Genomic DNA, 24,513 nt, shown 5'->3' on the forward strand with positions numbered 1-24,513 from the left:
AGGGGCACTGCTTGTTTGGGAGCCTGAAAAAAAAGGGCTGAATTTATAGGGCCCAGAGAGCCAAGGCAGAAGACCCTAGTGAAGGCAAAGAATTTTATTTGCTAGACTCTTTCCTACCCCAGAAGGCGTTCATTTGGACTTTAAGACTTGGCCAGAGGGCTGTCACTGAACACCTGCCAATTTCAGCTGGCAGTCTACAGGGGGCACCAGGGAAAAGAAATGGACTGCAGTACCACACCCAGCTACTAGGAGGGGCTCAAGAGATGAGTGGCACATTACAGTGGGATATGGCAGATGATCCTAGCAGGCAAGCCACACCCTAGGCTGCAAAGGAAGTCTAAAAACACAAGGTCCCTGCCAATCTGACCTGAGGGGAAATTCTTTCACAACCCCAAATCTGGTAATCAGTATGTAAGCAAGACATGCCACCCACCTATCTGAGAAAGAGGATTCACTACACCACCCCAGAGTAGTGGTCCACTCTGTCCAGCGTTCCAGTTACAGCAGTGGTCAATCTCTGATGCTTCAGAGAAAGGGGAAAAGATTCCTCAGTATCTGGCCAACTGTGTGTCCGGGGGAGAAGAATCCTAACTGACCCTTCAGCCTACAAGTGACCAGCTGAAGCCCTGGGGCATGAGATTTGATTATATTCAATGTCTTAATACAGAGCTGAAAGTGTCTGAAATAAACTGAACTCAAAACCATGCTGAAAACTTTTTTCTATTAAATTGCCGGACTTATGAGGCACCTGAATACCCTAAAGCACAGTCCAGCATATATTTACTTAGATAACTAAATATGTTTTGGCACTATTGTCCAACATGTCTATTTTGAGATGCAAGTAGTCGTAAATAAAGATGTGAGAGATAACATTACTGACTTCTCGTAGATACAGTACAAATTGGATTTATACACTTGGCTTTAACTTTGTACCCCAAGGCATTTTACATAGGAACACAAACATAACTATATTCAGGATAATCCTGAAAAGGATACAGAATTAATTACAAGTCTCAGAATGAAAGGAATCCCACATTTCACTCCAAATAATTATATATTCACCTTATTCTAATTCCACTAATAACTTAAATGCTACTACAAATGCATGCCGATCGGGGGGAATGGGGGGGGCGAGAAGTCACAAGTGTGTTTTTCAAACTATTTGAAAAATACTTTTATTGGGGTTGGCAGCAATGTTGTTCACAATAGTATGGGATACAATTTCAATTTTGTTACCACTATTGAGTTTCTTATTCAGTGCTGATGAGTTTCTAATTCAGTACACTGTGAAGAGAACAAAAGTCTATAAAGACTGGTTTCCTAGTTGTGGAAGTGCGTCCTCAGTCTAGAAGTTAGCCATGGAATATGAGTCAGGGGGAAATGTTCATCTGCAATTGTGTGTGGAAGGTAAGTGAAGCATTTTAAATACAAAAATTTGTAATATGGGATTACAATAAGTAGTTTATTACTTGTAAGAGATGTTCTGTCATGAGGACAGGCTCTCTGGTATGAGGGAAAATAGAAGGAAGGAATGTCTCTAAAACAGAGTTAAATCCCTCCTAGCTCATTCCAACTGTAAAATGCTTAAACAGCAGTCAAGGTGGGAAGGAGATAATTTTTTTCTACAATGCAGAGGAGTAATATCTCCCCAACTGTTGGAGATTAAAGTAGTGGGATAGGAAAATACAATCCTCATTTGTTTGGGGCCAGCCTGGGGTAGTTACTATGATGGGTCTAATTTACTGAAGTTGGAAGGATGTTTGGTGAAGTTTGTTTGGTTTTTTGAGGGAGAGGGGGCTGTGTGTGTTGAAGGGAAATAACAAAAAACACAGCAGTTGTCAATGTTAAGACATCTCAATGTCAGCTAAATTGAACCACAAATCAAAATACAGAATAAACAAAAAAATACTAAAGTTGAAAATATTTTATGTTGGTTTAGTGTGTATAATTAAATACATCTTGGCATCAGATACAGTGAATTCTGTTGTGGTGTAAAAACTAAAAGGGCTATTTGCGATAATACTGGGTACCACCGAATCCTGGATTGGTTATGAAAATCATGACAGAAAAAGAACAGAGCTGGAGAAGGCTGACATTGAAATATTACTAAGCAGTAAACAAAATATAATTTCCAGAGTAAATAATGAATAGAATCACAATTATACCAAATGTAGAATAGCATCATTAGAAAAAGACCAGTTCTGCAGGAACAGATTAAGTCTGCTCCCAATATCCTGTTACTTCAGAAAGCACAGCTGTGTGAAGGACAAGAACAAATGATCGAGGGAAGTATTTTAGTCAAGCATCTTTTTCCCTTCTTGAAACCTCAGGAAGGAGAAAGTGATTATACTGATAGTCAGACATATCCCCTTTTGTTTTAGAGAAACATAAAATTGAAGGTAGAATCCATTTAGGAGAAAGTAACCCTAAGATAAGTGCCATATCCCAAATCAAAGGCAAATAAAATTTTAAGTTTTCAAGAACTGGAGACTTTTAATTAAAGAAATTCTAATTAAGTAGGGTAAGGGATTTTTATTGTGTACTAAACTCAAGATTTATAGACACATCAAATAGAGGTGCTAACAAAAAGTGAAATGGTTATAATTTAGTTGTGTGCGTTCATTACAAGTGACAGAGGATACGCAGATAGCTAATAGATAATGTTTTCATCTCTTAGGGTATGTCTACACTACGGGATTATTCTGATTTTACATAAACCGGTTTTGTAAAACAGATTGTATAAAGTCAAGTGCACGCGGCCACACTAAGCACATTAATTCGGCAGTGTGCGTCGATTTACGGAGCGATGCACTGTGGGTAGCTATCCTGTAGCTATCCCATAGTTCCCGCAGTCTCCCCCGCCCATTGGAATTCTGGGTTGAGATCCCAATGCAAAAACAGTGTCGCGGGTGATTCTGAGTAAATGTCGTCACTCAATCCTTCCTCCATGAAAGCAACGGCAAACAATCATTTCGCGCCCTGGTTCCCTGGATTGCCCTGGCAGATGCCATAGCATGGCAACCATGGAGCCCATTTTGCCTTTTGTATACCCTGAAACACCTGGGAAAATGTTTTTGACCCTTCAGGCATTGGGAGCTCAGCCAAGAATGCAAATGCTTTTCGGAGACTGCAGGGACTGTGGGATAGCTGGACTCCTCAGTACCCCCTCCCTCCCTCCCTCCATGAGCATCCGTTTGATTCTTTGGCTTTCTGTTACACTTGTCACACAACACTGTGCTGTGGCCTCTGTCTATCATAGCCTAGAGATTTTTTCAAATGTTTTGTCATTTAGTCTTCTGTAACGGAGCTCTGATAGAACAGATTTGTCTCCCCATACAGCGATCAGATCCAGTATCTCCCATACGGTCCATGCTGGAGCTCTTTTTGGATTTGGGACTGCATCGCCACTCGTGCTGATTGGAGCTCCATGCTGGGCAAACAGGAAATTAAATTCAAAAGTTCACGGGGCTTTTCCTGTCTACCTGGCCAGTGCATTCGAGTTCAGATTGCTTTCCGGAGCGGTTACAATGGTGCACTGTGGGATACCGCCCGGAGGCCAATACCGTTGATTTGCAGCCACACTAACCCTAATCCGACATGGCAATACCTATTTCAGAGCGAATCCTCTCGGGGAGGAGTACAGAAATTGGTTTAAAGAGCCCTTTATATCGATATAAAGCGCCTCGTTGTGTGGACGGGTGCAGGCTTAAATCGGTTTAACGCTGCTAAATTCGGTTTAAACGTGTAGTGTAGAGCAGGCCTTAGCTCCTTACATAGCAAGCCTCTCAATAGAAACCCACCTGAGACACTGGATATCTCATCCAGTATATAAAAAACTCGGTAGGGTCTTCTCTGCTCAACGACAAGTCTTACCTTTTTCTATGGCTCTGATAAGCATGGATCCTCCCTTTCTAGGACAACTGAGTGGTTATGGAAGCCCAGTTTCCTCACTTTCAATAAAGTGGTCACCCTCCTTAGAAATGCCAATAAAAGCACATCCATGCACAACATGAGTAATCTCTGCTGATCACTCACCTGCAGAACTAACTGCTTCAAACTTCTCTTCCACTGAGATCTATAGGTCTGCACTGCTTGGGGAGGAGGGGAGAGAAGCAAGGAAGGAAGGGAAGTGAAATACATTTGCCAAAGCTCCCCCAAAGTTTGTGGGCTTCACTAGAAGGCCAAAGCAGGGCTACCTAGGTAAGCTCCTACTATGACCACAGAAGTAACTGACTGATCAAAGTTAATATGCCTGAACAATAGAAATGAGCTTCCTCTGTGGTTCTACCTAGTCAAACTCAATTCAATTCAACAATTGTTTCCAGGGGATTTGTTGTGACTTTTCTGATACATAGCACAGATCTGAGGGACACAATCTTATTGATATTAATCTCGGAGAAGAATACTTTGTATAACTCACAAATGTTCATGGAGAAGCAGTATTCTTGGAGGAAAGTGATCACTGTATATTAAGTATCTTTGTTCACCTTCATTAGTGGGGTCACTTTGATGAAGATGTTGTTCAGAAAAAGTATGAATACTGTTTCTCTCAAGGCAACAAGTGACAGTTGTGAACAAGTGTGCAATACCCTTCCATTTGGCCTTTTGTGTATGATCCATAAAGGAAACCCTCAGCTATCTGTACAAGAATATGAATGTGCTCTGATTTGTCAAGATAAGAAATCCCTGGGGATTAAAAGAAACTATCTAGTCTCAATTTTGAATTTGACATACCTAGAGTACATGCCTTAAAGCTAAGTATTGCCTTAGTACTAGCAGATGTATTTATTTTTTGCTGACGAAAGAAAAAAGGCTTGAATATTCACCTGAAAAAAATCTCACTGAGATAAGTAATCAATTCTTCCACAACCCTCTATTTAAGGGAGCTTATCCCCAGGAGGTGTTTGAGTTCTGTTGAGAAGCCCTCTTGCACTATTCCCACGCGACACCTGTCTGAGGCTCTGGAGAGCCAACAGTGAGAATAAGGGGAGTCTGCCTCCTTTCAGTGGATTTTGCGAGGAACTAGAAGTCACATGACTTGTTGCTTATGAGCAGCCGTGGAAGATGATCTTTTCTGACTTTCTTTGGTCAAGTTGTCTAATAGTATCTTGATGCTTTATAGCCACAAAAAGATGTTCAGTCTGTGATATGGTCCATAATCTTATTAGTCACATGAGAGTCTTAGCACTTATATTTTAATTCATGGTTTCTTTGTAAGAAGTGCGAGAGACCCCATTGAGCATGGACAGCATTAAGTGATCATTACATGACTTGGTTTGAGAAAATATTTATAGCTATCACATATTATGACATACATATAGCTTATTGTGTCAAATTTTTATTCAGTGAATTCTCTACTTTTTTTATTCCTGCTACAGCAAAATGTTCAAGATATTTTCTACAGGGAATAAGGAGTCATTTTAGTTTTGCAGTACATCTTGAGCACTAGTTCTTATACTGGTTTGCATTTTTCCCCCCTCTACAGCAAGTTGTTTACAAAGGGCATTTTCATTAAAAATTTCAAGGAACTTCACTAAAAGGTGAAAATTGAGGCAACTCATATAGGACAGAAGACATACAAAGCCTGCAATAAGTTTGCACTATGAAATCAACTATTCTGTCACATTAGATGATGTTTGCAGAGAACTTGGGCCTGGTCTACACTACGAGTTTATCTCGAATTTAGCAGTGTTAAACCGAATTAACCCTGCACCCATCCACACAACGAAGCCCTTTATTTCAATATAAAGGGCTCTTAATATTGGTATCTGTACTCCTCCCCGACTAGGGGAGCAGTGCTGAAATCAGTACTGCCATTTCAAATTAGGGCTAGTGTGGCCGCAATTCGAAGGTATTGGCCTCCAGGAGCTACCCCACAGTGCACCATTGTGACCACTGTGGACAGCAATCTGAACTCGGATGCACTGGTCAGGTAGACAAGAAAAGCCCCACGAACTTTTGAATTTAATTTCCTGTTTGCCCAGAGTGGAGAGCTGATCAGCACAGGTTACCATGCAGAGCTCATTAGCACAGGTAACCATGCAGTCTGAGAATCGAAAAAGGGCTCCAGCATGGACCATACGGGAGGTACTGGATCTGATCGCTACATGAGGGAGAGGATTCTGGAATAGCAGAACTACGTTCAAAAAGATGAAATGCCAAAACATTTGAAAAAAAGTCTCCACGGGCATGATGGAGAGAGGTCATAACAGGGACTCACTACAGTGCCGCGTGAAAGTTAAGGAGCTCAGATAAGCCTACCAGAAAAACAAAGAAGTAAAAAGAAGGTCCGGGGCAGAGCCGCAGACATGCCACTTCTACGCTGAGCTGCATGCAATTCTAGGAGGGGCTGCCACCACTACCCCACTCCTGACCATAGATTCCAAGGAGGGAGTAATCTCAGCCATGCCTGAGGATTCTGCGGACGGGGAAGATGAGGACGACGATGAGCTTGCGGAGAGCACACAGCACACTGTTCTCCCCAACAGCCAGGATCTTTTTCTCAGCCTGACTGAAGTACCCTCCCAACGCATTATCCAAGACCATGAAGGCATGGAAGGGACCTCTAGTAAGTGTACCTTCGTAAATATAAAACATGGTTTAAAAGCAAGCTTTTTTTAAATTATTAATTTTCCCGGAGGACTTGGGATGCATTCGCGGCCAGTGCAGCTACTGGAAAAGTCTGTTAATGTGTCTGGGGACGGAGTGGAAATCCTCCAGGGATATCTCCATGACGCTTTCCTGGAGGTACTCCAAAAGCCTTTGCAGAAGATTTCTGGGCAGTGCAGCCTTATTCCGTCCTCCATGGTAGGACACTTGACCACGCCATTCTAGTAGCAAGTAATCTAGTATCACTGCATGACAAAGCCTAGTAGTGTATGGTCCCAGTGTTTGCTGGCATTCAAGCAACATCTGTTCTTTAACTCACTGTGTTAATCCTCAGGAGAGTGATATCGTTCATGGTAACCTGGTTGAAATACAGGAATTTAATTAAGGGGACAGAGGTGGCCATTCCTACTGGGATGTTTGCCTGTGGCCGAAAAGAAATCCTTCCCTGCAGTTAGCCAGGCGGGGGGGAATTGGCGCTGAGCTTTTTCGTGTTTGGCTAGCAGGGATCTTCCCTGATACCAGCCACATGGTGGGAGAAGGGGTAAAGCGATCATCCCAGAGAATTGGATGGGGGATGGGAGGCTAGTTTGGTTTCTGCTGCTGCATGTTAACAGGAAAGCCACAGCACTCAATGGGCTTTGCTTGGTATGTGGGAAAGGAGGGCGCTGCTTTTATGAAGGCTGCAGAAGCCGAAAGACAATGGCTTACCATGGCCGCATGCAAGCTGAATTCTGTTGCCCAAACCTGTGTCTGTGATCTCTAACACCAAAGCCGCAGGCACTCAACATTAAGATGCAAAATGCAACCTTGTACTGAAATCACGTGCTATGTAATGTGAATAGTGTTGTTCACCATGAAAGAGTATAAGCATTGTTCTGTAAAATGTATCTTTTTAAATACTTCTCTCCTTTTTTTTCCTCCCTCCCACAGATGCACATTTTTCAAGCTCTCTCTCCTCCATCCCGAAGGCTCTCTCAGATAAGGTGGCGGAAAAAAAGGACGCGAGACAAAATGTTCTCTGAAATCATGGAATCGACCCGGAATGAAAGAGCTAATCTGAATGAGTGGAAGGATGCGGTATCAATGTACAGGAAAGATGCCAGTGAACGTGAAGAGAGGAGGGACAAACGTGAAGAGAGGTGTCGGCAGGAAGATCAGAGGTGTCGGCAGGAAGATCAGTGGTGGCGAGATGCAACACTGGGGCTGCTGCATGATCAAACTGACATGCTCCAGCATCTAGTGGAGCTTCAGGAACAGCAGCAGGATCACAGAGTGCCGCTGCAGCCCCTCTGTAACCACCCTCCCACCTCCTCAAGTTCCATAGCCTCCTCACCCAGACGTGTAAGAATGCAGGGAGGGAGGCTCTGTGCACCTGCCCACTCCACACCAGTGGACAGCCCAACCAAAAGGCTGTCATCATTTTGAAATTTTGAAGTGGCCTTTTCCTTCCCTCCTATCGTTCTCCCAAATCCCACCCAGGCTACCTTGTCAGCTCGCTCCCATTTTTTATAATCAATTAATAAAGAACATGGGGTTTATATGATAGTGACTTTATTTCCTTAAAAAGCAAGCTGTGATCAAACGGGGAGGATAGGTTGCTTACAGGGAATGAGTCAATCAAGGGAGCGGGTTTTCACCAAGGAAGAACAAACAGAACTTTCATACCGTAGCCTGGCCAGTCATGAAACTGGTTTTCAAAGCTTCTCTGATGCGCAGTGCTTCCTGGTGTGCTCTTCTAATCACCCTGGTGTCTGGCTGCACGTAATCAGCGGCCAGGTGATTTGCCTCAGCCTCCCACCCCGTCATAAATGTCTCCCCTTTACTCTCTCAGAAATTGTGGAGCACACAGCAAGCAGGAACAACAATGGGTATACTGGTTTGCCTGAGGTCTGAGCGAGTCAGTAACATGCACCTGCGTCCCTTTAAACATCCAAATGCACATTCTACCACCATTCTGCACTTGCTCAGCCTGTGGTTGAACAGCTCCTGACTACTGTCCAGGCTGCCTGTGTATGGGTTCATGAGCCATGGCATTAAGGGGTAAGCTGGGTCCCCAAGAATAACTATAGGCATTTCAACATCCCCATCTGTTATTTTCTGGTCTGGAAAGCAAATCCCTTGCTGCAGCTATTTAAACAGATTAGTGTTCCTGAAGATGCGAGCGTAATGAACCCTTCCTGGCCATCCCATGTTGATGTTGGTGAAACGTCCCTTGTGATCCACCAGAGCTTGCAGCACCACTGAAAAGTACCCCTTGCGGTTTACGTACTGGGTGCTTTGGTGTCAAGATACAGATATGGGTTCCATCTATCGCCCCACCACAGTTAGGGAATCCCATTGCAGCAAAGCCATTCACTATGGCCTGCACATTTCACAGAGTTACCTTTCGTAGCAGCATCTTAGTGATTGCTTTGGCTGCTTACATCACAGCAGCCCCCACAGTAGATTTGCCCACTCCAAATTGATTCCCGACTGACCGCCAGCTGTCTGGCGTTGCAAGCTTCCAGAGGGCTATCGCCACTTGCTTCTCAACTGTGAGGGCTGCTTTCATTTTGGTATTCTGGCGCTTCAGGGCAGGGGAAAGCAAGTCACAAAGTTCCATGGAAGTGCCCTTACGCATGCGAAAGTTTAGCAGCCGCTGGGAATCTTCCGACACCTGCAACACTATGCAGTCCCACCAGTCTGCGCTTGTTTCCCAGGCCCGAAATCGGCGTTCCACGGCTAGAACCTGCCCCATTAACAGCATGATCTCCAAAGAGCCAGGGCCCGCGGTTTGAGACATTTCTGTGTCCATGTCCTCATTGTTCTCATCGCCGCGCTGCCGTAGCCACCTCCTCCGCGACTGGTTTTTCAGGTCCTGGTTCAGCATAAACTGCATGAGAATGCGCGAGGTGTTTACAATGTTCATGACTGCTGTCTTGAGCTGAGCGGGCTCCATGCTTGCTGTGGTATGGCGTCTGCACAGTTCACCCAGGAAAAAAAGTATGTAACAGTTGTCTGCCATTGCTTTCACAGAGGGAGGGGTGAAGCTGTACAAAGAACCACCTGCAACAATGTTTTTTTGCCCCATCAGGCGTTGGGAACTCAACCGAGAATTCCAATGGACGGGGGAGACTGCGGGAACTATGGTATAGCTACCCACAGTGCAATGCTCCAGAAGTCGATGCTAGCCTTGGTACATGGATGCACACCGTTGAATTAATGTGCTTAGTGTGGCCGCGTGCACTCGACTTTATACAATCTGTTTCCAAAAATCAGTTTCTGTAAAATCAGAATAATCCTGTAGTGTAGACATACCCTTAGTATGTGGGCTTTTGAGACAAGTTTCTCAGTAACTAAAGAGAGACTAGTTCATTCATTTAGAAACAAAACATATCAATTTCAAATACTGCACTCTTTAAATAACATCTCTCTAAGTCTCAGGTAGTACCTAGGATCAACATTTACTCATCTTTCCTAATGAAGACTCCTTTAGCCAGAATGCACACAATGTTTAACATTCAAGTCTATAAAACCTTTTACTGCATACACTGTAGCAAGAATATGACAGCCAATATCATTTATCTGAAGGGCCATAAAAATAACACTACTTAGCTGTACATTTAACACAAGCAATGATCTGAAGTTTACATAATACACTAGGCTAGATTACAGCATGACATCATAAATATTATTTGCTTAACTGCATTTTCACACCCTGAAGCTAAATTAGTCCTGTAAAAAACAAAAAACACATCATGCCCTCTTTTGTGGCCCTAGCCTCTGAACAGTCAGATCTGTGGATGCCAGGGCAGAGGATACGAGAGTGCTACAATAGAAAATGCTACTTGCAAGAGCCACTGGTCCAAATTTCACCATCAGCACATTCCAAGAATGGGAATGTGCAGAGGTCAATCAAGAATAATTCCCTATTGCAAATATCCAGATAATTAAATATGTTTGTGGCTAAATAACTCATTCTTTGCAACCTATGGTGCATAAAGATTGTAGGTCAAACAAGTGATCACACACTAGTAATCTAGTTGTCCCAGAGAGCAGCTATCTGTAAGAAAACATCCTAAATTCCCCTTGACTTCATCCATCCTGATCCTGACAAACAAGTGACAATACAAATACACCTAACCCTCAGGCTAGGGCTATGACCAACCACCTGTTAACCACCTCTCCAAATCCAAAGACCATCTCTCTCTAGCCCAACCCAATGACCATTTTCATAGACTCATGCTGATGAAAGATTGGTAGTTAAAAATAAAATTGTATGGGATCTGATCTCAAGCAAAGAATGTATTTTTAAAATTCTTCAATGTGACACTATTCAATACTGAAGTATTATGCAAAACTTTGCTTACAAAGAGAAACCATGCACTGTGTTGCATTTACTCTATTTCAAACATTTGCAAACTTTGGGCAATACTTACCTTTGTGAAGCAGCTGCAGATCCACAGAAGAGTACTAATATATATGATAAACTTACATCCCCCCTTCTTTAACCAGTATCTTTCAATAGCAGCAAAGAATCCTGTGGCACCTTATAGACTAACAGGAGGATTAACAGTTTCACTTACTACGTGCATTCAGTTTTCACACTGCTACAAAACATTCATTCTGCACTATTGTCAAGGCTGAATCCCCGCTCTGACACTTTCAGTGAAGAAGGTGGGGGCCCGCAAGGATTCTAAAAATTAATACTGGCCACTCCAGGCTTGTATTAAACTCCCAAGGTTACAGATTTTCTCTGATCTTGGCTTGGGAAAGGCTGCCACCACACAAATGCAAAAACAAAAAACAAAAAAACAACAACAAAAACACCACCACTCCTTGGACTCAGGAAGGAACACTTGCGAATTCCTCCCTGTGAGGTACCCTCTCTGTGGGGCAGCCCTTTCACACACACACCCTCTCCGGGAAAGAGCTGAGAAAGAAAACAAAGGAAATTAACTGTTGCCACCAGCTAATAAAAACAGCATAGGCACAAACCTGTTAGGACACCAAAAATCCAATCCTGTTCTTAAAAATGGTAAATTTTATTAAAAACAAAAAGGAAGAAAATACATCTGGAACATAGGCTTTTGCTAGATTTCAAAGGAGCAATTCCAAAACATTAAGCACCCAAAATAGCTTCATTGGGAGTTCAGCTTAAAGGTTACAAGCAAACAAAAGCATCTGGGGTTAGCAGAGAGGAGATCCACAAGGCAAAATAAAGAAATAAACCTGATTGCGTCTATTTAAACATTTCCTGTCCAATAATTTATTCTTGGTATGGAAGATAAATTTTTATACCTGGTTCAAGCCTTACACAGCATTCCTGCTTATAGCATTGCTGCTCAGCCTCTCCTCCTCCAGAGAACAACAGACAAAGTGGAAGTTCCTGCCCCACGCCCCCATTTTAAAAAAGTTCTAGCTTCCCATTGGCTCTTTTGGTCAGGTGCCCACTCCTTTTCGTTTACCTGGGGAACTTTGTGAACCCTTTACAGGTAAAACAAACAGAGAACAGCCACCAAGAGGGACTTTATAGCTAACTGGCTGGGTGGCCTTAAAAGGGATCTACCCCCCTTCATTTATCACAGCTATACGAAGAAAAGTCTAATGATCCTTTGAGAGAAAACTGACCACAAAATAATTTTGATCACCAAATACAGCTTGGTTTTTGGCATGAAAACAAAAACAAACCAAAATTTGCTCCCTATAACCAGCTGCTGAAATCCTCAAAGAATTTATATTAACAAATGTTAATTAGCTGTGTATTTGATCATTTATTCTACATTCAAAAACAATAAAGTGCTGTTTATTCTCATTATAGTTTATAGAGATGGAACAGATCTACAGCTAAACATCTGAGGTCAGATTCTGCCATCGTTTTTTATCACTGAGTACTACCTTAATCTGAAAGTAGCCCCACTAAATCAACAGGACTATTTGGAGAGTAAAGTATTTCTCAGACAACGAATAAGGCTGTAGGTTTGTCAGCGAGAGATGTCACTGAAATTGTCATTTTCCTGTTTGTTCATGATTTGTGTGAAAGTAGAATGAATTATATTGTAAAAATAAGAATGGATTAAAGAAATATGTATGTACCTTTAAGCAGAAATAAGAAATGTTGAAATACAGGTGCCAGGAAAAGAAACATTAGGCATAAACAAAGGTGCTAATGGTGAAACATTAACAGAAGATCGGTAATAGTTAGTAAGGAAATAAGATATGCATGCTTAGCCCAGGTAAACTTATTAGATTCTGCTTCCTTTGTTATCTTGTTAAGTGTTCGCCCTTTTATTTGTATAAATAAGATAGTTTGTGTCTTGCATGGTGCTCATATTATCTGGGTGTTTTTAGTAGAGCGCTGTGCTAATAAAACAGAGTGGTCTGACAAACTGTGAGTCCTGAGTCTAACTTTGACACTTGTCTGTGATATCTTTGTGTCCATGATTTTAATAAACTCACCCCAGCAACGGCACCTGTCCTAGGAGGCTGGGCCCAGCTACTGGCTCTGAGCATTGCAATGTGGGGCATGGGGTTGCAGTGCTGCTCAGGTTTGGCCTGGCCAGCGCTTACTGGGGCAGCCAACCCAAACCTGGGCAACACTGCAACCACATGTACCAAGTTGCAATGTCTAGAACAAGGAGCTACATCCACCCCCGTGGGGCAGAAACTATAGGCGTAACAGCTGCGGGGTGGAGTGCAAGACAGACTCACTCTCCAGCATTTCTTTGGCGCCCCCTCCTCCTCCTCATTTATCTCAGCATATTTGTTTAAAACCAAAAATCACAGAACTTCTGTGACTGCTCCATTACTGATCAAAATAATGCCAAGACAAATCCACAGCCCTAATAATGAGTAAGAGTGACAAAATGTAGCCCTTACTGAATAAGAAAATAAACCATCAGTGTATTTGTGATAAAGGGGAGGGGGTGAAGGGAGGAAGGAGAGCTTCCTTTTATGGACAGCCAGCCAGCCAGCAGCTATAAAGTCCCTGTTAGTAGCTGTTCTCTAACTGCTCTACCTGTAAATGGTTAAGAAGTCTCAATGCTATGCATAGGTAGTGCAAAGGAAGTGAGTGGGCACCTAGCTAAGAAAGCCAATGGGAAGGCTAGAATTTTGTAAAATGGAAAGACTCCCCTTTTGTCTGTCTGTTGTTGTTCTCCCGGGAGAGGTGAACAGGACAGCAGTTATGCTGTAAGAAGCTTAGGCCATGTATGAAAAAAATCAGCAGTATCATACCTAGAAACTACTCATTTAAAACCCCAGATATGTAAGTAGATCAGGAAACGTTTAGGAAGATGTGATTAGGTTTATTCCTTTTATTTCATTATGACTTGTGGATTCTGCTGTGCTAACCCCAAGTGCTTTTGTTTTGCTTCTAAACTTTAAGCTGGACCTCAAGAAAGCTATTCTTGGTGCTTAACTCTTTAATTGCTCTTTTAAAAATCTAGCAATAGCCTGAGTTCCCAGATGTATTTTCTTTTTTATTAATAAAATTTACCTTTTTTAAGAACAGAATTGGATTTTTAAAAGCAGCAAAGAATTCTGTGGCACCTTATAGTCTAACAGACGTTTTGGAGCATGAGCTTTTGTGGATGAATACCCACTTCGTCAGATGCATCCACGAAAGCTCATGCTCCAAAACGTCTGTTAGTCTATAAGGTTCCACAGGATTCTTTGCTGCTTTTACAGATCCAGACTAACACGGTTACCCCTCTGATAATTGGATTTTTGTGTTTTAAAAGGTTTGTGCACGTGTTGTTTAATTAGCTGGTGGCAACAGCTGATTTCCATTTCCCCCCCTCCTTCTTCACTCCCTTCTCTCAGCTCTTCCCTGGGGGAGGAGGGGGGTGAAAGGGCTTGAAGGTACCCCATAGGAAGGAATTCCAAACTGTACCTTCCTGGGCTCTCAAAGGGGTTCTGCTTTTGGGTGGTAGCAGCATCTACCAATCCAAAGTCATAGAAAAGCTGTAACCTTGGGAGTTTAATACAAGCCTGGAGTGGCCAGTATTAATCTTTAGAATCCTTGCGGGCCCCCATCTTCTGCACTTGAAATGCCAGAGTGGGGAATTAGCCTTGACAGTATTAATAGTAACAAAACAAACCTATGCAAAAAGCAAAGGCTCATTTTTTCCTAAAGAAGTTTTGTTTTAATGAACTAATTAATGCTGTCTGTAATAACACGTTCATATAATTCCATCTTTTGAGATCTCAGTGCCTAGGCTGCCTAAAACCATCTGTTAATACCGCGAAACATAGTGAGAAAACATGAACTAGTCGAATGTATTTTTCAGATACTCAATAGAAAGACAGTGCCCATTTTCCCTGGGCATGCAATCAAAAGACCCTCATCCTGCTACATGATGTTTCTACAGGAAATATTAAATTTAACAAGCTCTACTGAGCCATTAGTCAGATCACAGGAATGAATTTAATCTGAAATATTTATAACTAGATTCTGCTGGCAGAGGGCAACTGGTTTCACCTAAAATCAATATAAATTTAATTTGTCTTCTTCCAGTGACTTATAATATTGTTTGTTGCAATGTATTATTAGAAAATAAATTTTAGCAGTATGGTATGAAAAGCACAGACACTATTTAGTAAAGTCAAGCACAACACTCAAAATCAAATCTATTATCACCAAAAACTTTACTGAAATAAAGTCTCCAAAAATTATAACTGTTCCATTGTTCTGTGTTTTGGATCTAATGGAATAATTTTATTAATTATCTGATTCCCATTTCATGCTGCTATATCACTACTGATATTGCTTACTGATAAGGCACAAAAAACTTGCACTTAAACTTTCTAAATTGAAATTAGAGGTCCTGGAGCACAATGTGTTTTCATTTACTGAAATTCCTTATTCATTTTCCCCTCAATGTTTTAATGTAATTGTTCAATCATTGAGGGCTACATTGTAAATTACTTTCTGGCCTGAGTAACAGGTGAGACACATATGCACCACCCAGGAAACACAATGGAGAACAAGTCACAATTCTTCCCCTAGTCTCCCTTGTTGTGCTGGACAAAAACCAATTTATTTTTTAAAAATCACTTAAAATTAAACTTTTCAGTTTAAAAATAAATCATTTTGAAATTATAACAGCTTAGGGTAAGGCCTAAACTTTTAACTGTTTAAATTAAATAAGTATTCAAACAGTTCATGTTTACAGCTGAAGTTTTAAAGAAAGTCAAACCACTGACCTGGTTAAAAACTTGTAACGAGTTTGCTGAAGTAATATACCAGTGCTTGACAACAATAGTTTCTTCTGCAGGTAAGGACACAGTATTTTCTTCATTTCAGTTTATTCAACTAGTTCAGTTAAATGACTACTTCACTGAAAGCTGAGACTGATGGGGAGCTGAACAAGCAGAAAAGTGTATGTTCCCACTTCGAATCCACAAATAAAAATGAGGTGCAAGAGCATAACATACAGTCGTTTTAAAATCTTCAAGGACATGGACCAAAAATTAGTTCAATTCACTACAGATACTATTTCCTTGTTTAATAAGAACATGTTTTGCATTTCAAACTGACTGATCAACGTGCTGGATACTCATAAGTTTAAGATATGTCTATTTCACTAAAACATTTTACAATGCTGCTTGTGCATTTTAACTAGCCTGTATCAAACTGGATGGAAATCAAACAAGTAAAAAAAAATTAAGAAATAAATATTCACCATTTTTAACATAATAAAAAAGCACGTTAAGAACCTCAGTAAATATATGTTAAGCAGTACAACTGCTTAAATAAATGTATATAGCTATTGTGTGCCCTCCCAGAGAGTCAAAAGTAATACCAAATGATACCTATCAATGAGATTCAACCTCTCTTTAGGAAAATAACTGAAAAGTACAAATGCAAAACAAGATTAAAATTGATTATTTAAATCAAGGTTTCTTGCTTGCTGATTTAAATCATGATAAAAATTGGTTATTTAAATGAATCCCTCCTGGCTGGGTGGATTAAGCAACTTCACCCCTTTTCATGGAGCAGTTTATTCTCCCAAGTGCATCTAGCCAGCTACTGTGGACAACAAATAGTTATGGCTAGAGTCAAGACTCCTCCATAATCCTAGACTGCTTGATTGTATAAAGTCTCAGGAGCTAATCTGAGCCTTTACTTGGCTGAACTTATTTCAACTGTGTAGCTGAATAAGAGGCATGGCAATTCAGCCCTATATGCTTCATTTCTAACTTGGTTCACTCATTTTAAATCTGAGAAGTTATACTTCTAAAATAGCAAACATTTTACTGTGGACACCTTTTGTTAATCTACTGTGACTAGTTACATTAACAGCTCAAAGCCACCAAAGGGAACATTTTCTACTGCATTAAAAAAACTGCACATCAAGACAAAAATTGATACTATCATGTTTTTAAACGGTGGATCACAAATACACATGCGAAATACAAGCCTGCTGACTGCCTTTTTGTGGGTTTATAAAATTAATGACATACTCTGACCAAGGAGTTTACAATCTTATTATAGTCTGAAAGGACAAGTAAATGCAACAACAGAGAGGGGAAGGTAGTAAAATAAGGGGGTGGGGGGAGATAAGTTAACTCAGCTACTTACAATTATATACACTTTGTGGTCCTATTATAGTCACCTTTCAAAAAAAACTACTCCTTTTCCTATCATTGCTTATTGCCACAATAACAAACTAAATGAGGACAGAGGAGGCTTGGTGGACTAAGATTGAGTGCCACTTGAAAGGCAGCAACATGAAAGGTTACCAAAAAAAAAAACCCGCACACACCACACAAAAACGTAAGATCAGACCTGCAAGTCCACTTTGTCCAGTATCTTGACTCCAATTGTGGCCATTTCCAGATGTTTAAGAGAAAAGTGCAAGAAGCCTTGCAAGACAGTGTAGTCTTGTGGTTAGAGTACTGAACTGGGACTCAGGAGATCTGTGCCTTCTTCCTGGATCTGGCACTGGCCTGAAGTCTCAACTTCAGCTCTGCACCCTAGCTTCCCCATCTATAAAACAGGACTTACCTCCTTTTCAAAGCACTTCTGAGATCTACTGATGAAAAGTACCCTACAAGAGTTAGATGTTATTAGGTGGATGTGGGATAATATGCCTTCCACATTAGATCTCATCCAGATCTCTAACAGAGATCAGCTTAAGCCCTAAAGCAATACGCTTTCCAAAGTCAGTTCTCCATATAAAGTAACAATTAAAAAAACTTGCTAAATTCTTAGTCTCAAAAATGTCTTGTGGCAAAGAGTTCCACTGTCTAAAGACATGTTCTGTGTCGAAGTATTTAATCTTATCAATTTCAAATTTGCCACCTTTTAAATTTCACCAAATGTCCTCTTTCCATGTACATTATGAAATCAGAAAAACCGAAGCTCCTAATCTAGTTACTCTATACATTTCTTATTTTAAATACTTTTATTGTGTGCCCCCTTATTCATCTTTCTAAGATAAACAAACCTACTTTTTATAGGAACTTTTACATGCCTCTAGTTATTCTTGTCAATCCTTCTCTTAACTCACTCTAGTTCTGCAATATTTTTTGTGATAGAGTGACTAGCGCCGCACAAAATATTCCAGATGAGACCACCACTGATTTATGTAATGGCGTATTTTCTGTAATATTCTACATCCTGTACCTTATGCACAGTGGAAGGACACAGAAGGGTCATCAAGGCTTTCTTTGTTATTGGAGCAAGTGTGGCTGGGGAAAATACAATATGAAGCAAGGTCCAAGATGTAGGGAGGGGTGGAACCAAGCATGGCACTGATCACAAGAATGAGAAATTTAAACAATGTTAGGGAGACAAGGGAGCCAATGGAGATACTCAAGAAGTGAATAACGCTTTTTGGTAAATGCAAGAGGAAGATTTTAGCAGCTACACTTTGAAAAGACTTGAAGGGAGTGAAATAGCTATCAACAAGCCTGAGGAAGAAGGAATAGTATGGCTACCAAGATGGAAGATGACCAGAATGTGGACAAGGTTTTAGCTACAGGGACAGGATGTGAGAATCCAGATTTTCTAAATCCTTCAGAGTAAAGAGTTTTAGCAAGCTTTGATAAACATCTTGATCTGTAGGAGGAGCAGCATATTCAAAACATAAGTCCACAGGCCAACACAACACAATCACCAGCAAACCTATCTCATTTGAGATTTCAGCCCTGATATGTGAGCCAGTTCTAAAACCAGCAATCCACAATTTGCAATTAGTTAAAATTCAAGCTGCTCAGGAATTCCTCAAACCATGAAATTGCTCTTCCAAATGTTGCTACAGCAAGCTATGCATATTTAATTTCTATTTATGCAATGTTACTTAAAATGTCTTAAATTTTACCTTCAGATGTACAAACATCAGCAGGTTGTTTTTTTCTGTAATCTGTTGAGTCACAAAGATGCTTATGAATTCTGACTTGCTTCATCCAAAATGTCTTCACTGATCATTTGAACAATGAAATGTGTGATATGACAGTACAAGCAGATCAAATTCTCTGTATCTGTGGTCATCAACCTATTTATCATTGTGGGCCACAGGTTGAGAACCACCTGCTAAAACTCCATACACACTTCTATGCCCGGTGCCCCCTGCTCAGAGACTCCTCCACAGAGTGGGGCAAGGAGCAGAGCTCCAGGCTGGGCCGCCTCAGGCCAGGACCTCTGCTACAAGGCCAGGAGCAGAGCCCTGGGCACAGGGCCAGCAGCTATGACCCCAGGCACGAGGCCAGGAGCAGAGCCCCACATAAAAACTGGAGGTGCTTCAGTACCCCAGCAAATCCCTAGTTCATGTGCCTATTCTGCCCAGACCTCCTTCCCTCACAAACCTCCCCAAAGACTTACTTTCCCGCACCCTGCAGCACTCACTGGCCTGCTGCTGGAAGGAGTGCTCCAGCAAGGCTGCCTGATGCTGTCTCCCCCTCAGGCAGCCCCAGCCCCAGCCCCCTACCAGACCAGAGAGCAAATTTTGATTTGTTTTTAGCACATGGCTGGGTCGTAGCTGTGTGTTATTTGGGGCACATGCAGCCCACGGGTCAAGAACCACTGCTCTATATAATGGGCAACCTCAACCCCACCAACTAACTTCAGTGTGGGCCTGACCCAAAGGCTGATTAACTGAAAGATTCCATCTTAGGTCATGTCTACACCAACACTTATGTCACTTGGGGTGGTTGTTTTTCACACCCCTGAGTGACAACAACCCCTAAGCAACATAAGTGGCAGTGTGCATAGCGCCATGTCAGCAGGAGAGCTCTTCTCTGCTGACATAGCTACTGCTGCTCATGGAGGTGGTTTTATTGTTTATTTATTAGGTTGACGGAAGAGCTCTCTTCTGTTGGCATGGAACAGCTACAGAAGCAGTCTAACAGTGGCACAGCTGTGCCACTGTAAGCTTGCTAATGCAGATATGGTCTTACTTGAGCAAGCTTTGGATTAGGCCTCATATCTGAAAAATCCACTAGAAGTTTTCACTGACTGCTACATGAACAGGAGGGTCACATGCTGAAACATGACAAAACATTTTTTTCACATGCAAAATTTAAAAAGAAGTTGAAGGCAAAAAACACATCTGTGAAGGTCCATGCCCTTAGGGTCAGGGCAGCATGGCCTAGTGGCCAGAGTCCATAGCACTGCCCTTCGGCACAGGGCAGCATGGCCTAGTGGCCAGAGTCTGTAGCATTGGGGCACCCCTTCTGGGGTGTGGCAGCCCCAGTAGGCTGGCCCGGGCCCACCTGACTCCACCGAGCCCCGACCAAGGGCCCTAACAATGGCGTAGCAGCTTGCCACTGACTCAGCAGGGGGGATGGAGGAGTGTCCTACCGAAACACGCTGAGTTTCCTCGGGTACCACCGTCATCCTGCCTGGGTCCCTTCCTACCAGAGTCTGTGTTGGGGTTTCCTCACGAGATGTCAGGTCCTCTGTGCTCACAGGGCAAGTCATGTCCAGGGTTTCCTCCAGTCGCCAGGGTGCAGGCGGGCCGTGGACAGCTTCACTTCCTGGTGTAGTCAGAGGCTGTGGCTGGCCCGCCGCAGGAGCTTCCCAGGCAGGTCCTTCCCCTGTGGCTTCCAGCCCAGAATGAGCTGCTCTCCCTCCCTTTATACTACTAGAGCACTTGGCACATGCCCAGTCTTGCCAGGGAGGCAGGACTTCCACTGTCAATACCATGGGCTTAACCCTGTCTGGGCTAGTGCAGGGTAAGCAGACCCTGTCACAACATCTTTCAAAAACATTAAAGATGTTGCTGTGTTCCAGGGTAGATTAACGTAAATCATCATGTGACATGATACAACTCACCACTGCAGTGCCTCCTGCTGGCTATCCCAGGAATTAGCTCTGCTAGCCAGTGCACTGTTTTCTGGTGGTGTTTTGCTGTCATCACTTCTGTGCCATGACCCATGTCACTTCCAGGACCCTTCGGCTGTGTCACACTGTTCTCCCCCCTTCTGGGGGAACAGCAGTCCATTGACCCACCATTTCCCTCAGTGGCAACTGCAGCCAATATTTTGGCCACTTCATCAGTGGCTGGGAGGAACCGAGCCCGCCCACTACTCTAGGTCTTGGCCCAGGGACCCTGTATACGGCCACTACGTGCTACATCCCCTCAGACTCTTCAGTTCATTTCCCTGGGCCACGTCCCCCAGGCTACCCAGCATTCTCTTTACTCTTGCCTCAGAGTCTCAGCCTGCGAATTCCTGCAGCCACCCAAGAGCAGTCTTTAGCTTCCCCCCAATCGCTACTAGCAGCCCTGTTCTCTAAAGGGTGCTGGCAATCCTTCCTCCTGCTAGGAGCCTGACATTCCCTCCTCAAGCTCCAGGCAGCTACTGAAGCTGCTCTGTCCTGCAGCTCTTCTTAAATGGGTCTGCTGGGTCCTGATTGGCTGCCTCTACACAGCCTCCCTAGTGCTCTATTAACCCCTTAGAGCTTAGCATGGGAAGAGCGCCCCCATCACACATCAATTTAATCATTATATAAATCAGCAAGCAGGAAACTTTGATTTAAATAATTGCTTTTATTCTTGTTTTGCATTTGTACTTTTCAGTTATAGTCCTAAAAAAAGGTTGATATTTATTGTATAATAATCATTATGTTATGTTGATTTGCAACTAAACATAGCCTTTACACTAAATTTGGTACTTTTTGTCATAACCAGAAGAATACGCTGTATCAATATGCATTTATTTAAGCAACTAAACAGCTTACCATGTATTTAGACTACTAATTTTTATTTTTTAATATTAGAAAATGAACAAATTAGTATTTCTCCTTTGTGTCAAGCTCTGTAGATGGGCACTGGAGTTAAAGATGCATAAATAAAAAAATAAAGACTGCTTTTAAGTTGAACCTACTTTGTGAGCTGAATACGTAAAAAGTATATCAAAACATTTTCCATTTAAAACTGATTATACAAAGGAACTATTAGCTGTAGCTAACAAATTAAAACTAATGATTGTTTTTAGTCAGCATGTCTTAGAAGATTTTAGAACTAGTGGGTCTCATCCTCTCATACCTGGTTTTTATTCATACATTGGAAAAGGAAAAAAAGCTTTCCTGCTTCAACTCTTAATTGGTTTCTTAACCTTGAATGAATTAGTCATTAAACTGAACTAGTTGAATAAACTGAAAAGAAGAAAATATTCTCTCCGCATCTGCGGAAGAGACTACTTCAGTCAAAAACTGGTTTAGTACTTCAAAAAGCTCTGGCTTCAGGTGGTTAGCTAGTAACTTCCACCAGTTCAGTGGTTCAACTTTCAAACTTCAGCAGCAAACATGTACTGTTTAATATTTTTATTTAAATAATCGTAATAGAATACAGTAAATCTAGTCCTTAACATAGGTTGTCCATTTCAAATAGTTTTTTTAAGAATAAGAAAAATTCAAAAAACCTTATTTTTTTAAAAAACTGATTTTTATCCACCCAGCTATATTCCTCTGGCTCTCTTCCTGCCAGAAAATGAATAAAGAACCTAAGAATGGAAATACTGGGTCAGACCAAAGGTCCATCTAGCCCAGTATCCTGTCTTCCAACAGTGGCCAGGGCCAGGTGCCCCAGAGGAAATGAAAAAACAGGTAATCATCAAGTGATCCACACCCTATCATCCATTCCCAGCTTCTGGCAAACAGGTTAGGGGCACCATCCCTGCGCCCATCCTCGTTAATAGTCATTGATAGACCCATCCTCCATGAACTTTGTATTGCAAATTGTTAAGTACTTCTTGTGGGTGTACAGTATGTGGAAGTACACATCCCGTAAGTCAAGAGCCACAAACCAGTCTTGAGCATGCAGAAACAGAACAATGGAGGTTAAATTACTATCCTTAATCTGAAGTGACATGCATTTACTCAGTATTCCATCTAGGACAGTGTTTCCCAAACTTGGGACACTGCTTGTTTAGGGAAAGCCCCTGGCGGGCCGGGTTGTTTACCTATTGCGTCCGCAGGTTCGGCCGATCGTGGCTCCCACTGGCTGCGGTTTGCTGCTCCAGGCCAATGGGAGCTGCTGGAAGCGGTGCGGGCCGAGGGACGTGCTGGCTGCCACTTCCAGTAGCTCCCACTGGCCCAGAGCAGCGAACCACGGCCAGTGGGAGCCGCGATCGGCCGGACCTGTGGACGCGGCAGGTAAACAAACCAGCCCAGCCCGCCAGGGGCTTTCCCTACACAAGCGGCGTCCCAAGTTTGGGAAACACTGATCTAGGATAAGACAATAAACCCTCATTCTTCAGATAAGGGGGATTAGAAGCCTCTTCACTTATTCTCCGGGGATAACATTTTTACAGGTCTCAAACTGAAACAAACAGAAGTGGCATCATTGCAAGAGGGTCCTGTTGAGAGGGATCCTGAAAAGGGACAGGCAAGGGCTATACGGTAGGCGTAGTGAACAGAACTGTACAGGACAGGCTTGAAGAACAATGTCTAATGCCTATTAATTGGCTGTGACAGTCACCCAGACCCTGTGGAACAGGGCAAGGCAGCTCCCAGCTTCTGGCTGACACTGTTGTGGATCCCAAAACACCCATCAAATCTGCTGCCACAGAAAGTGCCATGTTGGTCAAGGAGTGGAAGATGGGCATCCCGCAGAGTAACTAGGCTTAGTTTGTTGCTGTTAACCATGGGAATAAGGTGTCCTCTGCCTTTGTTGGGGTCAATTCTTGTAAAGCTTCCTGTAGACAGCCGGTATGTAAATCCTCAGGGACCTTAAGGTAGCCCTTGTGGCAATGGAGTGCTTTATCTTTCCTCTGGTTAAGAGTTCCAGTCCCCAAAAAAGGCAAGTCCTCTACAGTGGCCTGTACTTTGTGTGGTATGCCTGATGCCTGGAGACTCATCTCTTAGCGATGGCTATGGCCATCCACCCTGTAGCTGTATCAGATGATAGCCCTGGTCACCTGTAGCAATATACTCATGACTGTCTGCTCCTTCCTGGTGATCTTTCATTTCATCCCTGCAATCCTGCAGGATTTCTGAAAGGCAGTAACACTCTCCCTCAAGGGTAATTGTAGTTGACAATTTGCAATCCGAAGCCACAGTGAGACTGACGAACATGCCTTTTGCCCAAATAGATTTAACTTCTTGGGGTCCTTCTCCATAGGTGTGCCTTTAGTGGATTTCAGTGTCTCTTGCGCTGCAGATACAACAAAGGAATCTGGGTTAAGATGGGTGTATAAGTGTTCAAAATCTTTTGTAGTGCCTGATAACTTCGCCGCATGCTAGGAGGTGGAAGGCAGGGTTTCCAATCCTTTGTTAATAAAGAGAGCGATTCTGGCCAAAGGGATCTTTGATATCCACCTGATGACAATGGTTAATTCTAAGAGCTAATGAAACTTCTCCTGCATGAATGTAGTTCAAAGCCCAGATTCCCTACATTGTGAGAGAGGGGGTCCTGGAAGGCTTTAAAATCATCTGTCACCAGGGCAGGTGCTAGTGTTACTGCTTTGTCTTGCAAA

The 24,513-nt window shown here is 42.5% G+C and overlaps 1 protein-coding gene across 5 annotated transcripts in view; it reads right to left on the reverse strand.

The window, feature by feature from the left end:
* CTNNAL1 (catenin alpha like 1) overlaps window positions 1–24,513 on the reverse strand; it is a 156,206-nt gene that overhangs the window by 125,958 nt on the left and 5,735 nt on the right. The window contains exon 1 of one of the 5 annotated variants that reach the window (XM_050938180.1): window positions 11,890–11,957. The exons of the other annotated variants lie outside the window; for them this stretch is intronic. The gene's annotated coding sequence lies outside the window, so the exon portion shown is untranslated. Of the gene's footprint in view, window positions 1–11,889; window positions 11,958–24,513 lie in introns of those variants that run through there. 5 annotated transcript variants of the gene reach the window in all.

This window comes from Gopherus flavomarginatus, chromosome 2 (genome assembly GCF_025201925.1).
Source record: "Gopherus flavomarginatus isolate rGopFla2 chromosome 2, rGopFla2.mat.asm, whole genome shotgun sequence".
In the NCBI taxonomy this organism is placed as follows: Eukaryota; Metazoa; Chordata; order Testudines; family Testudinidae; genus Gopherus; species Gopherus flavomarginatus.